This window comes from Topomyia yanbarensis, chromosome 2 (genome assembly GCF_030247195.1).
Source record: "Topomyia yanbarensis strain Yona2022 chromosome 2, ASM3024719v1, whole genome shotgun sequence".
NCBI lineage: Eukaryota > Metazoa > Arthropoda > Insecta > Diptera > Culicidae > Topomyia > Topomyia yanbarensis.
In genome coordinates, this window is record NC_080671.1 from 329,052,150 (window position 1) to 329,065,904 (window position 13,755).

Sequence of the window (13,755 nt, forward strand, 5' to 3'; positions counted from 1 at the left end):
TCACCGAAGTCGCAGAAGGTGATACGAGTCGCTCTCATGATGCTCTGTCGCGGTATTCGGCTAGTTCTCTTGGTCGTTTTGGGAGACAAAAATGTCTTGTAAATGGATAACCGGACAGAATGGAACATCGGAATTGAGAGTAGGAACATTGCATTTATAATGGCTACTGTTGTTACAAGAAATTTTTATGGTTACGTTTTGGTTTCAATACTTTCTTGGATTCTACACAAAAATGATCTCCTTTTTTTCTCGTGTTAATATTTTTATACGCATTGTTTTACCATGCCGTTTACTTTGCTTCGTGGAATGCTGCCGATTTTTTTTAATTTTAGTAAGTCGATATTATAGATAATAAGATCCCTCGGCATGATACTGTACCTTGATGTGGTCCGGGGGCTTTTCCACCAAAGCGGTATTACAGTGATTATATCACATAAACTTGGGATACGATTATTTTCTTTTTAGTTAAGCTACATTGTGATCAATTATAGTACTTAACTTGGCGACCTTTATTATCCACTGCCATGGTCAAATAATATACAATGTGGGTTTAGGGCCCAATCCTCTCTGCAGGCACCTCATTCCAAACGTACAAACGTGGCCTACGCGATAACACAAACCTAATACGAACGCCCGCGATCTCGCCAATATTCAAACATCCCAATTGATTAGGTGAACGTTGGAACCTAAGCTCGCGCAATCATGAATCGGTTACGTCCGGAAGTCTCCGCCCTTGATCATAGCAGCCCAAAACCATGACTTTAGTTGGACCAATAGAAATAAAAACTAGACAAGACGGCCACGTGCGATCGTTGAAGAATACGCGAACATGCGAATGGCCACACGCTTATAAAAATAATGTGCCCACGCGAAGTTACATACTCGCACACGCGACAAAAACGTCCACATACAAACGCTCGAGTCCTTCGCGATCATCCACGCACGACCAGACCCACGAAAAAAGTATAACACCCTGATGACTAAGTAAATGGTTTAGCACTTATAAAGTAACAATCCCGGTCTCGAGAGTGAACCTCCAAGTGCCCGTGTTCGCGCGATCATGAATCGGTTTCGTCCGGAATCACCTATTCTCGGCACTAGTAGCATAAGTCCAATGCCTTCAGGTGGACCAATCAAAAATATAATGCTCATATCCACTAAACTTCATAAAAATCGAATGCATACACACAAAGTCACATACACGCGACAAACAAATATAAAAATGCTTGAGCCCTTCACGACCATCCACACAACTACTATCTATACTCTCTTCCAGACATTATAACATCCCGGTGATAATATGAACGTCTCAGCACTTGTAATCTTTCAAACGCAGTCTCAAGCGTGAACCTACAGTCCCCCGCACTCGCGCATTCATGAATCGTTCGCGTCCGGAAGTCTCTATCCTCGATTCCAGAAGTTTAGGCCCATGCCTTAATTACATCAATTAGCTCTACAGTTCCAGTAGGACAACTCTCGAAAAAAAATCGGCATATTATTAATACTCAATAACAATACTAACTCTTCTCTTTATTTTTTTTTAATTTTTTTTCGGTCTCATGCGTTATATTCTTGTGATGACCTTTTCGAGCTCATACATCCAAGAAGAGCAACATTGCTGCCAACAATGATTCTTCTCTGCCATCGGACGTCGCCAGGTTTTAGAACAATTGAGATGTATTCTCATACTCGATGGAATCAGATAAGTAGGAACGATCAACAAACTGCAAGTAGTATATTACACATTTCTTATTTTGAAGTATATTATTCGTATTAAAATATTATTTACAGGCTCCACACATATCTCAACACACACACACACACAAATACACAAATGCTTGACAGGTAACTGGGCCAAGTGCACTCACTCGTAGGATCTATCATTTCGATGATCGCCTCGATTCTACGAAAAAAGTGCACAAGTAAGCTGACATAAGCTAGTCTCATCTGCTGAATGCATGTAACCTGGAAACCCCAGACACGACAGGACGAGACGGACAGACTGGACTCGACGGGGCCTAGTTCAGAGTTTTTGAGCATTCTTCAATGCACGGTTAGTAACCTAAAAAAAGAAACATTCGGCATGTTATTTTTCCTTTTATTACTGTATCTTGAGTTGGGTTCATACTGATACTCACTAGCACAGTCAATTGCATATTCTCCCATATACACTCACATCCAAAACGTGCAAACGCCCCTAACTTTCGCGATAACACAAACCTGGTCAAAAACGCAAACTTATATTACAATTTCAATCATCCACACACACCTACGCTCGCAATTTCGCCAACACCCCTTTACTTAAGTGAACTTTTCAGCACCTATAACTTTACAACCGCGGTCTCAAGCATTAACCCACCACTCGCGCGATCATATACCGGCTACGTTCGGAATTCTCTACTCTCGATCAGCCTAGACTCATGCCTTCAGTTGGACCGATCGAGAATGATGCTCATATTCACTAGACAACACGTTCCTCTACCATACACTGAAAATTAATTATTAGATTCACGGTCCGCGCGCGATCGTTCGAGAACACACGTGAATGTGCGAATGGCAACACGGATCTAAAATCGGATTTATGCACGCAAAGTTGGAGACACGCTGGCATTCAAATGCTCGAGCCTTTAGCGATCACACTATTACACACGCCCACGCTAACCCAGTCAGATATGCACTCCTGGACTCGAACGCTAAAAACCACACCTTCCACACATACACCACTCAGGACTGAACATTAGATTCATACATACAAAGCAACAGGTAATAATTACAGGTATTCGTCTGGCAACCGGGGGAAGTACATCTCAAACGCAGAACTTATCATTTCAATGATGGCCTTGGATCTGCGTTGCCTGTGTTCAAGGCACCATAGCTTTGTCCGTCAGGTCAAGGATGTATGAAACCCGCTAGCCGCCACCCTCGGCCCTAGCCGCCCATAAAGGGATAAAAAAAGTAAGTCGATATTATAGATAATAAGATAAATATAAGTAATCTACTATATTTCTCCTTACTGGTGAAAAATTAGGTAAACACTCATTTTTCTCCACTAGGGAGAAATTTGTTTAAAACCACATTTGCGCATAAGGGTACAAAACCTATACCTACACTAAAAAAAGTAAGCGTTATGCCTATTGATTTTACACATAGATTTTTGCAATTAACGGAGGCATATAGACACTATTTGCTGGAACATGAACCTAATGTGTGTATTTACAAATATATTAATCTTACATTTACATTTCATAACTATTAGGCACAAAAAAACCCATTCTATAACAGTATGCATATATAACTTATGTGTGTGCATACATAGTTTATACAGTTGACACATAGAAGGTATGTGTGCGCGTGATAACAATAGCATTTCTTCTTCATATGAATTTAAGCGGTTTGAAAAAAATAGAATTAACGTTTGGATTTTTTTCAGTGTAGATTAGTTATGGAATTTTCGTTTCGACTTGATCTCGGCAGAATCCGACACTAGCTTAGTTACAGAACAAAGCTAGCACCGGATTGACTCTAGCTCCACAAACGGAGACACGATTTGTATTCCTGAGCAAAGCCCTAGTCAAGCGTGATGTCCCGCAAGAAAAGGAGCTCATTTTTAAGCTGGCCGAAAAACCAAATGTTTCGATTTCACTAGTTCTCATCAGATTAACGGGGGGGTTAAAGGGTTTTCAGCGCAAAAAAAAAACTTAATTTTAACAACAACTTTGCGTGGAGCGAACTGAACAAAATTTTTGTACATTTCAATAACATTCTGTATTTTTCTATGCGAAAATATCGACAAACAACTCGGTAATGCAGCTTTTTGTGGAACGTCTCTGAAATAAACATGTTTTGCGGTGTTAACTGCCAGTCAAAAACCCCTTTTTTAAATTAGAAAATTTTATTTCAAATGAGTAAAAAACCCCTTAGTTGAAAAATTATATCAAGAACTCAACGTAGGGGTTAGGTTTTTTTTACATAGAATGTGTATGCAAAGTTTGAAATAAATCGGTTATGTAGTTTTCGAATGGCAGTTAACACCGCAAATCGTGTTTTTTTAGAGACGTTTTACAAAAATCTTCGTCACTGAGTCGCTTGTCGATATTTTTGCATAGGAAAATTACAGAATTTTTTTTCAATGATACACTATAATGTACAAAAGTTTGGATTATTTCGCTTCACGCAAAGCGAAACACTTCCTCCCCCTCCTAAAAAAGAACTCCTTTTCTTATGGGACAAGGGGAGGGGTACTTAGGGTTTTACTCAGGATCTAGTTATAGATTTCGTGCCCTCAACGCTCAAATGTGATATTGAAAAAAAATTCTTGCTGTAGAAAAAAATAGTTTTTACCCAATTTTTTCTCCACTGAAGTGAAATAGTAGAATACTGCAGTTGAGCTTGGAAAAATGCAACATTTTTTTTCATTCGTTTGTGAGCGCTCGGTCGAGACAGAGGTGTTTTATTGTCAGTCCGTGCAGTCTATAGCGTCAAAGAATAGTGCTAATCCGTGTTCAAGGTTATCTTGCGCACTCTCCGCCTCGTCGAGGTTTCAGTATTTTTTTCCTTTCATCTGTGTTTCTGTTTCTGAGTACCGTTAGCCGGCCAGTGACCCAGGGATGCCGCATTGAAATCTGTGTTTCGGCCAAAAAAATCTTTTTACCATCTGTGATGACTAAAACAGGAAAATAATCTGTGAAAATCTGTGATAAATTTCCAAAAAATCTGCGAAAAATCACAATATTTCCAAAAATCTGTGAAAATCTGTGAAATTTTTATCAATATGCCAAAAATCTATCATCTGTGAAAAAGAATCTGTGATAAAAAATTGTGAAAAAAATCTGTGACATTACAGAAAAATCTGTGAATATGGTAACCCTGGTGACCAGTGAAGCAGTGTTCTTCTAGTAAGCCGTCTGGATACCATTACATACACAAGTTAAGTATTATTTTAAGTTTCTTCTGCTGTACCTAGAAGCAATATAAAAGGAGGAACATTTCCTTTTCCAAGCTTCGTCGTAAAGGACAGAAGGTGTCTCTTCATGGCCCCCCTAAAATGACTACTCAAGGAAGTACTGGTGCAAAACCGAAGCAAGACGCTCCCGGTCTCAGAAACCTGAGCTCAGAAAAGGAGTTCCCAGCACTTCCAGGAACTTCAAAAACCCCAACTGTTCCCATATCTCAACCAGAGAAAGAAACCAGCGCTGGCTTAATAAATTTCTCTGACACTGTGGACCGTTTCTTTCACAACACCAAATATTTCTGATCCTCTCAAAATCATCTTGATAAGCTTTCTCCCCGCAGTTAAAACATTTTTTATGCAGTTCACTGCGAAATCGCGCCTCCTTTCAGCGATTGTGCCTTCGATGGCTAATTCATCGAACGAGGTCACGGATTTAATCACTGTTCTACAGTGAAATTGCAGAAGCATTATCCAGAAAATCGATTCCTTTAAAATCTTACTAAATAACTTGAAATGCAATGCATTTGTATGATGCGAGACATAGCTTACTTCAGAAATAGACCTACACTACCACGATTTTAATATTGTTCGCTTCGATCGTGAAGACTTACGGAGGAGTACTTTTGGGGATCAAAAAGTGGTATTCTTTCAATCGAATCGACTTCCCCCCCCCCCCCCTCGACACCAGGCATTGAAGTTGTCGCTTTCCAAACCTGAATTACAGGCAATTGCTTTGCTTCCACCTACATCCCCCTAGAGCCTCAGTTAGCCACCGATGGCTTTCCGATATTGCGGAACTCCTCCCGCGCCGAGGCTAGTTTTAGTCGACTTCAACTCCCACGGTACGGCATGGGGTTGCCTTCATGACGATCGATCTACCTCACGCCATGAGCTTTGCGACAACTTCAATATGACCGTTTTGAACACGGGTGAAATGACACGGATTCTTGCGCCTTAGTCCTGTCCCTCTGCTCGACATCGCTGTGGTTAGATTGCATGTGGAAGGTAGTCTCTGATCCCCACGGCAGCGACCATCTGCCAATCGTAATTAATATTGCTAACGGTTCAGGGCCGCCGAATACAATCAATATTTCGTATGACCGTATGACCTCACACGAAATATTGATTGGAAGAGGTACGCATCCGCTATATCCGGAAAAGCAGAATCAACACAAGAGCTTCCTCCGGAGGAAGAGTACGGACTCCTGGCTGGCTTGATTCTCGATATCGCGATTCAAGCTCAGACTATATGCGTACCAAACGCGAGCTCTCGCGGGCGTCCTCCCAATCTATGGTGGGACAAAGAGTGCTCAGACGTGTACGTGGAGAAGGCCGCCGCGTATAAGACCTTTCGCGACGACGGGCTGCCAGCTAGCTACCGACAGTACGCGATGGCGAAAACGCGCATGAAGAGTTTGATGAATGCCAAAAAACGTAGCTACTGGTGCCGTTTTGTCGACAGGCGAAACGAGAGAAACATCGATGAGCGCTCTTTGGGGCAAGGCCCGGCGTTTACGAAACCGAAACAGTACTAATGAGAGCGTGGAATATTCAAACCGTTGGATATTCGATTTTGCCAAGAAGGTTTGTCCGGTTTCCGCCCCGGCACAGAAGATCTACCGCTCTGCGTCCCCTCACGATAACGCGAACGAAACACCGTTTTCGATGGTGCAGTTCTCACTTGATCTCTTGTCATGTAACAATAAAGCCCCAGGGCCAGACAGAATCAAATTTAACTTGTTACTGCAAGTATACACGAAGTGGGCGATTCTTAGTAAATGATACATTTTTAAGATATCTGTATTGATGGTCAGATGTAAGCCGATGTTGTGCATGAGTATATTTACCAACCTTTGCAGTCTTTATATGCCTTATTCTCAAAATTTAAAAACTATGTTCTAAAGTGGGCCAAAATACCATTTTTACCCTATATGTGCTTCTGAAACAAGATGCACTTTCTTGTGCATACCGTCTAAAGGTTACTGGGCTCTGGAGCAGTAACCTAATAGATTGTGCAACTAGCCACACACGACTGTAGCCCAAACGATTGCTTGCTCTCAGTGACCTTACACTCACACGTGGTTTTCCTTTTCAAACTTTCCACGTTAGAATCCCTCGTCGCGAGGAATGACTGTCTAGCTGGATGGAGCGACAATTTGAAGAATATGTAGGTTGTTATACTGGCGGTTTTTTATTGGAGGGCCGAGCCGGTGCTGGAGTCTATAGTCGTGAAATAAGATTAAACCAGTCTCATCCGCTTGGTAGATACTGTACCGTACATATCAATATTATTTTGCTTTTATATAATGAAACTAAAAAATTTTCATCTTATACATAGAGGGTATAATGTAATATTCGTAAGATTAGGGGGTGGGTCATTTTGTGTGTTCTTTGTATAGTAATGCACTTTAAGATTTTTAGAAGGGAGATTGTTGGAGCAATTACTTATTAACTAAGCGGAACATTTTACAAGCTTATTAACTAAAAATAACTAGAAGGAGGGGTTCAATTGTATTAAGATTAGGGTGGATTATTTTGGGCTATTTTTAAGTTGTAGTACTGTTGGGCATTTTTTAACGAGATTAAATATTAATCAACTAAAACTAGAGGATAGGGGGTCACATAAGTTTTGGGAAGATATTCAAGGGGGAGGAGGGGGTGAAGTCCCACATCTGTGAATGAGAGACAGGGGAGAGAGGGTGGACAAGGCTGACAGGGGGGGGGGGGGGGGGGTTGGTTGAGATATAAACTTTCAGTTTCCGGCATCGGGAATCAACGGTAAGGATTACAGATTCGGACGGATGCATCATGTATTGGAACGCCAGGCGGTCTTCCTCTAGCCGGCAGGGGTTCCTCCAGACGATTTCATAGTACGGCTCAGATGCGGATCGGCAACACACCACGTTGCGCGTGTGCTGTTGTGCTTTAGGTCTCGTGTTTTTGGGGTCATTCGACAGAGATGTTTTTTGTCGTCTTGGAGTCGCATCAAACCATCGTTGGGGTACGTTAGGCGGAAGAGGGCACTTCTCAGAATGATAAGAAAAATGATAGGGGCAGTTAAATCTGGATATTGGTGGTTTTTAGGATGGTGTATATTGTCGTGAATTTCAGAAGCTCGGTGCGAGCTCTCCATTAAGATGGCATCCTTTCGTGGCAAACTTCGTCAATTGTATGAAGCACGACGTAAATCTTCGCTCATCGGTCCGTACATTTTGGACAGCTTCCCACACATACATGGGTATGCCATTACATTGAAGTGTTTTCTCGCTCGATCAGTTGCAATGCGCACAAACACTCGCTCGTAGATAGGAAAGTGATTGGACGACGGATTCGAAACTTGGATGTCATTTACTCGAAGCAAGCTGCGGATATCTTCGTGCTCGCTCGCTTTATGTTATTTTTTACGCATACATATATCGACAAGTAGAAAAGTGAGCGACGATATAGGGTAAAAATGGTATTTTGGCCAACTTTAGGACATGAGAAAGAGACATATAAAGACTGCAAAGGTTGGTAAATATACTCGTGCACAACATCGGCTTACATCTGACCATCAATACAGATATCTTAAAAACATATAATTTACTAAGAAAATTTTCCGCCACCAAAATTTCATTTTGACCCGTGGCGGAAATATATTTTGGCCTTGTTAACATTTTTGCAAACATATTATAACCCACTTAGTGTATACTTGCAGTATCAAATTCTATTTTTTTTTTCTAGCTTTCTCGTTTGATTCATCCATGTTATTCCTATTAATATGACTGAATCTCTGAATAAAGACTCGCCATCTCATAATCGTTTACCATGTATCTGTCAATTCATTTCAATCGCGTAAGATACCATTGAGTTCTTGTCGCCCGGTCTCACGAACACTAATGCGGATTCTTGGTTGAAAACAATCCCATTAGCTTTTGCCGTCTTTGTTTATTATTTTCCACCAGCTAGTGGTGTAGTATTTGTGTCATGTAGCGTGCACGGACATGAGCCGTAGAAAAGTCTATTGGGCCATCGAAACGACTCATTCTCGATTGGAATGAGACTGTCAGATAAATGGTAAACAAACAATTGAAATGCCAAGTCGTCATACTAGATATTCAACGTTTTTAGTTCCTATGGACCATTGCAAAACGACGTCAACTGAATAAAAATGTTCGTGTCTAATATGTATGCATATTTTTCTCGTAGAAGGCTATTTGCACAAATTTAGTTGATTTCTAAATTTTACGTCAGTTTCAGCTACTGGTCTACTATAAAAAATGTCAGGGTAAACATCCATGTCGAGCTATTGATTTGTGTAAAATCAAATGGATTATTCAAAAGTACAGCCTTTTGACTATATTGACAGCTTATACCGCTAGTTGGGAATATTCTGGAGCGACAGCGAAAGTGTTTCAACGGGATTTCATTCAATTGGTTACGGAAGTTTTTTATACATATTTTCTCGAATATGGAAGTAGGTACCGGAAATCCCGGCAATACCGACCCATTTTTGGTACCGTAATACCGGTACTGAGCAAAAGCCAGTACCGGTATTTTCGGTGCTATACAATTTTTTATGACAAATATGTTAACTCTGCAGGGGGATTTGTTTCAAAATATCGGTCTGCAAGATAACGTTTAATTATATTAATTTGCCTTCTAGATAAATCGTTGAGATAACACCTTTGTGTGGGAATGAGGTGGGGCCATCATTATAATAATTCTAGAAGTTAAAGTTTTATCAGCGACATTCTGATTGGTTTCCATTATTCACTGGGTGGCGCGTAATAAGACTACGGTCTAAGTCATGCCTGTATTTGGTTTGCTCTTAAACCTTTATCTATAAAATAACGAACAGCGATTTAGTAGCTAACAGTTTTAGACTTGGTGAACTGCTTCAAATGGGGCGATTTGTAATTATTGGTGATCGGAAAATTTAGCAAAAGAAATCGAAAACGTAAAAAGATTATTGAAGAAAAATGTATTGTGGTGTACTTGAACGAATCAGTTTCCCAATAAAAAAAATGTTTCCTGCAAAAAAAGATGTTAACCAAAAAATTAAGTGTTCCAAATTTTAAACAAAAATTCATGGCAAAGAATCAAAATTTTTTGGATGAAAAAAAAACCGTTCCAGTACACGAGAATGTAAACTCAAACAATTCAAAAAAAAATTATGAAATCGGATGAATAGTTTTTGCGATATCACATTCACCGCAACGGTACTAAACGACTTAGTTCCGAAATAATTGCGTTTAAAGTTTTGTGTTAACTTCATACGTGGAAGAACCAACTCCGATCTGGATGAAATTTCGCACAGATATTTTCAAAAGCATGTACTTTCGGAATATTCAATAAATTTTTTTTCGATTTTTTTGGGTTCCAATTTTGTATATAATTTGAATCATGGTTGGTGTAAATTTTACTGAAATTTCGGATATGAAAATTTGCATCACTGTTTCTGGCATACACAAAGTTTCTTTATTTTAAACATAATTGAAATCGTTTACAACGCCCTAATATTTGAAATATACCCGGTCAAACCATTCAGAATTTGATTCGGAATCCTGAATGAAGTCAGTATGGATTCCAAATCAAATGCAACAACCGATTCTGAGTCGGAATCGGTTGTTGCATTTGATTTGGAATCCATAATGACTCCATTCAGAAATCCGAACCGGTTCCGGAATGAGTTTAACTGGGTACGAGCTGCAAACCAAAAAATGCGCAACCAGCAGGCAACATAGGAAGTGAACACAACCGGTCGGATACGATGGTGTGCGAGCAAGCGTGGGAAAAACGCGTGCATTTGATGTACAGTTTCGCAATATTTTTAGGGGTCCTTACACGCGTAATAAAACTGACATTACTTAGTAATGACATTATTTGTATTGTATGGGAATTCCATCATTAGTGGCGTTACACGATCATTAAAAGTGACATTACTAGCGCCTTGTGTAAGGGGTCCTTTTCTCCCATGCTATCGCCTATCATGGCTGTAAAACAAACGGATCTTGTAGTATACGGTTGCTGTTTGTAGTAGTTAACGGTTACAACCGTATTTTTACAACGCAGCAGCACGGCGTTTCATTCATCGATTCGCAGTGGTTCGCTTCGGCTCGTCGCTGGTAGCACATTTTCGCTACGTTTTTCAGTGCATGTTTTTGCTGCTGAATTTCGTGACACTCGTCGCATGTAGTTTGGTTTTTGGTGTGAAAAAGCAGAAAACGACCTCGTTTACTGTTCAGTGGCCTAATCGTAGCTAAGCGCCCCGATTCTCGACCAAATTATCCACCCACCGTGTGATAATGGTTTCCGTGTCGTGTGTTTCCAAGGTGTGATTTTTATTTTTCATCGAAGCATTTTTGGTAGCCATTTGAGGTGTTGTGTGAGCAAACGTATAAAGATTGTGTCCGGTACGTTCTGATTCCGAGCTCGATTCGTAACTTATTTGCCCAAGTGAAAGTATGAAGTTGTGAATATCTTAGTAACCCAGCCGCTGGAGTCTGGATTTTGAGCAAGCTATTTAATTTTCTGTTACATCCGATTTTTTTTATTTCTGCGAAAGCCATTTTTATATCAGCCGTCTCGGCGAGCAAAAACTTGAAAAGGTAAGTGAAGATTGATTGCAAAAAAAATGTGCATATGAAATTTAGCTTCGCATTGGAATGAGGAAGTTGGATATTAGCTTCATACATGATTCTGCTGTTTTGCTACCTTTGATAACAAGCCCCTACTCCATGCAAATTTGGTCCAGCCATAGGCCGTGATAACATATTAGCAATAATTACTATCTCCAATACCAGCAAGGCGTAACTGCAATACACCTATACCACTGCAAATCCCACGCGTCTAGCAAAAATGAACTACCATGGTTGCCAGATCAAGTGATTAAAATCAGTAGTATATGTGATAAGAAGAATTTTACTATCAGTATACTGTTAACTAGACCATCTAAAAGCATACAACACTACAAAAATGCTAAACAAGGATTTTAAAAAGGATAATAACATTTTCAGGAAATTTGGTGTTAGATGTTTTCAACTTGCATTGGAATTAAATTCTGCGGTAGGCAATTGGGTCGATAAGCCTAATGCTGTTTTCGATTTTTTTCTGATGCAACTAACGTTAATAATACGTAATCAAACTTTTTTTGTACGCAAAATAAAAAATAAAAATGATTTTTAAAAATTATTGCGACCACATTTTCCAATGAACTACCTTGATCCCTATCCTTTTGCTGAGATAACTGCCAAAAATGCTAACCCATGTGTCAAGGAAGATCGATAGTGTCAAACGAGGACGTGTTTACATTTTTCTAGAAATTAAAGCCTGTGGTTTCAAAAATTTATCCTATATATCGTTATATTTAGAAATATGAGCTCTATCGGTTTATGAAATAAGAGAATTTTATTCTTCATTTAATCTCAATTTGTGGCGAACAAAGACAAAACTGATAAAAATATACTTGAAATACCTATTTTACATGTAGAATTTTGCAATTAGCATATATACACTATTGGATGGCACATAACTTTGATGTGTGAATTCACGAGAAATATTAATATTATATTCACATTTCATAAAAGGAACACAAAACTGGGTACCATAACAATGCGCACATATAACTTATGTGTGTGCATAAATAATATGTACAGTTGGCAAACTCAGAGAATTTATACCATTATTACAGACTTGACGAATTGATCTACTATCATAAATATTGATGTACTATCATAATCTTTTGGCAGAGAAAATGTGTTAAGTAAATTTGGGTCTTCTAAACCTTACAAATAACAGCGTCAAAAATGATATCTTTTTATGTTTGTTTTTTATTCTACACGGCATCATATTTTACTCCACAATGACGTTTTAAGGTTTGACACGATTTATTTCACGTCTTTTACACCGCTACATTGCCCTGCCCAGAAAAAATCAAACTCCAACCGGAACCACTCGTACAAGCTACTTGGGAATGCATATATTTTCAAAAGTTTAGGTTTAAATAAATAATATTCAGAAATACAGTAAAGACCCGTTTTTATCAGCCCCTTGGTGAATTTTAAGCTGATAAAACCAGGACATTGATAAAATCAGGACATGTATTTTCTTTCTCTTTAAGAAATCGAAGCTCTTAAAGTATTCTTCTTTAGTCCCTAGATATACAGCGCATAATCGCATATTTGTCCCATGTTTGATAGCATTCCCTATAGACATGGGACTGACTTGCGATTATGGGCAGTATAGCCTCATAATCTTTCCTGACTACTTAGCTTAAACTTCCCTTAAGGGGTCTGACAGTGCAAATTAAAACAATTTTTTTTGCATATTTCGGATCTCTAAGATAAGAAAAATATGCTGAAGAAAGGATTTGTTCGAATTCAATTTGGTTCGTCTGCTAGAGCCCATCAAACTATTGTCTGTGCTATTATGTTAGATGTTATGGTTTTGTCAATATACATATCTGTTCGGCCCATAATGAATTGAGCGTACATTGATATCAATTTCTGAGCTTCGGACAAAAAAATTAATAACAAAAAGTTCCGTGCAAAAGAGTGAACTATTGGCGTTTAGGCTTAACTATTCATCGAATAGATTGTTTCGAATTTATTTCTACTATTCGAGCAAGATATATGAGACGATGCACTACCGCCATGTACCACTGGGGTACAGTGACAAAATGAACGTGGTAGAAAAAAAATCTTCCGGAAATTTTTCTTTACTCTATAAAAAGGTGAAACGAGATCTTGTAAAATGGGATTTATAATACTAGTTGTCGAATACAAAAAACCCAAGTGATTTTGTCATAAGATAGTGGCTTCCCG

The 13,755-nt window shown here is 39.2% G+C and overlaps 1 protein-coding gene across 1 annotated transcript in view; it reads left to right on the forward strand.

Annotated features, from left to right (window-relative positions):
• Nucleotides 1-11,021: 11,021 nt before the first annotated feature.
• Nucleotides 11,022-13,755, forward strand: part of LOC131683868 (influenza virus NS1A-binding protein homolog) — a 121,277-nt gene continuing 118,543 nt past the window's right edge. The window contains exon 1 of the mRNA XM_058966228.1: nucleotides 11,022-11,541. The gene's annotated coding sequence lies outside the window, so the exon portion shown is untranslated. The remainder of the gene's footprint in view (nucleotides 11,542-13,755) is intronic.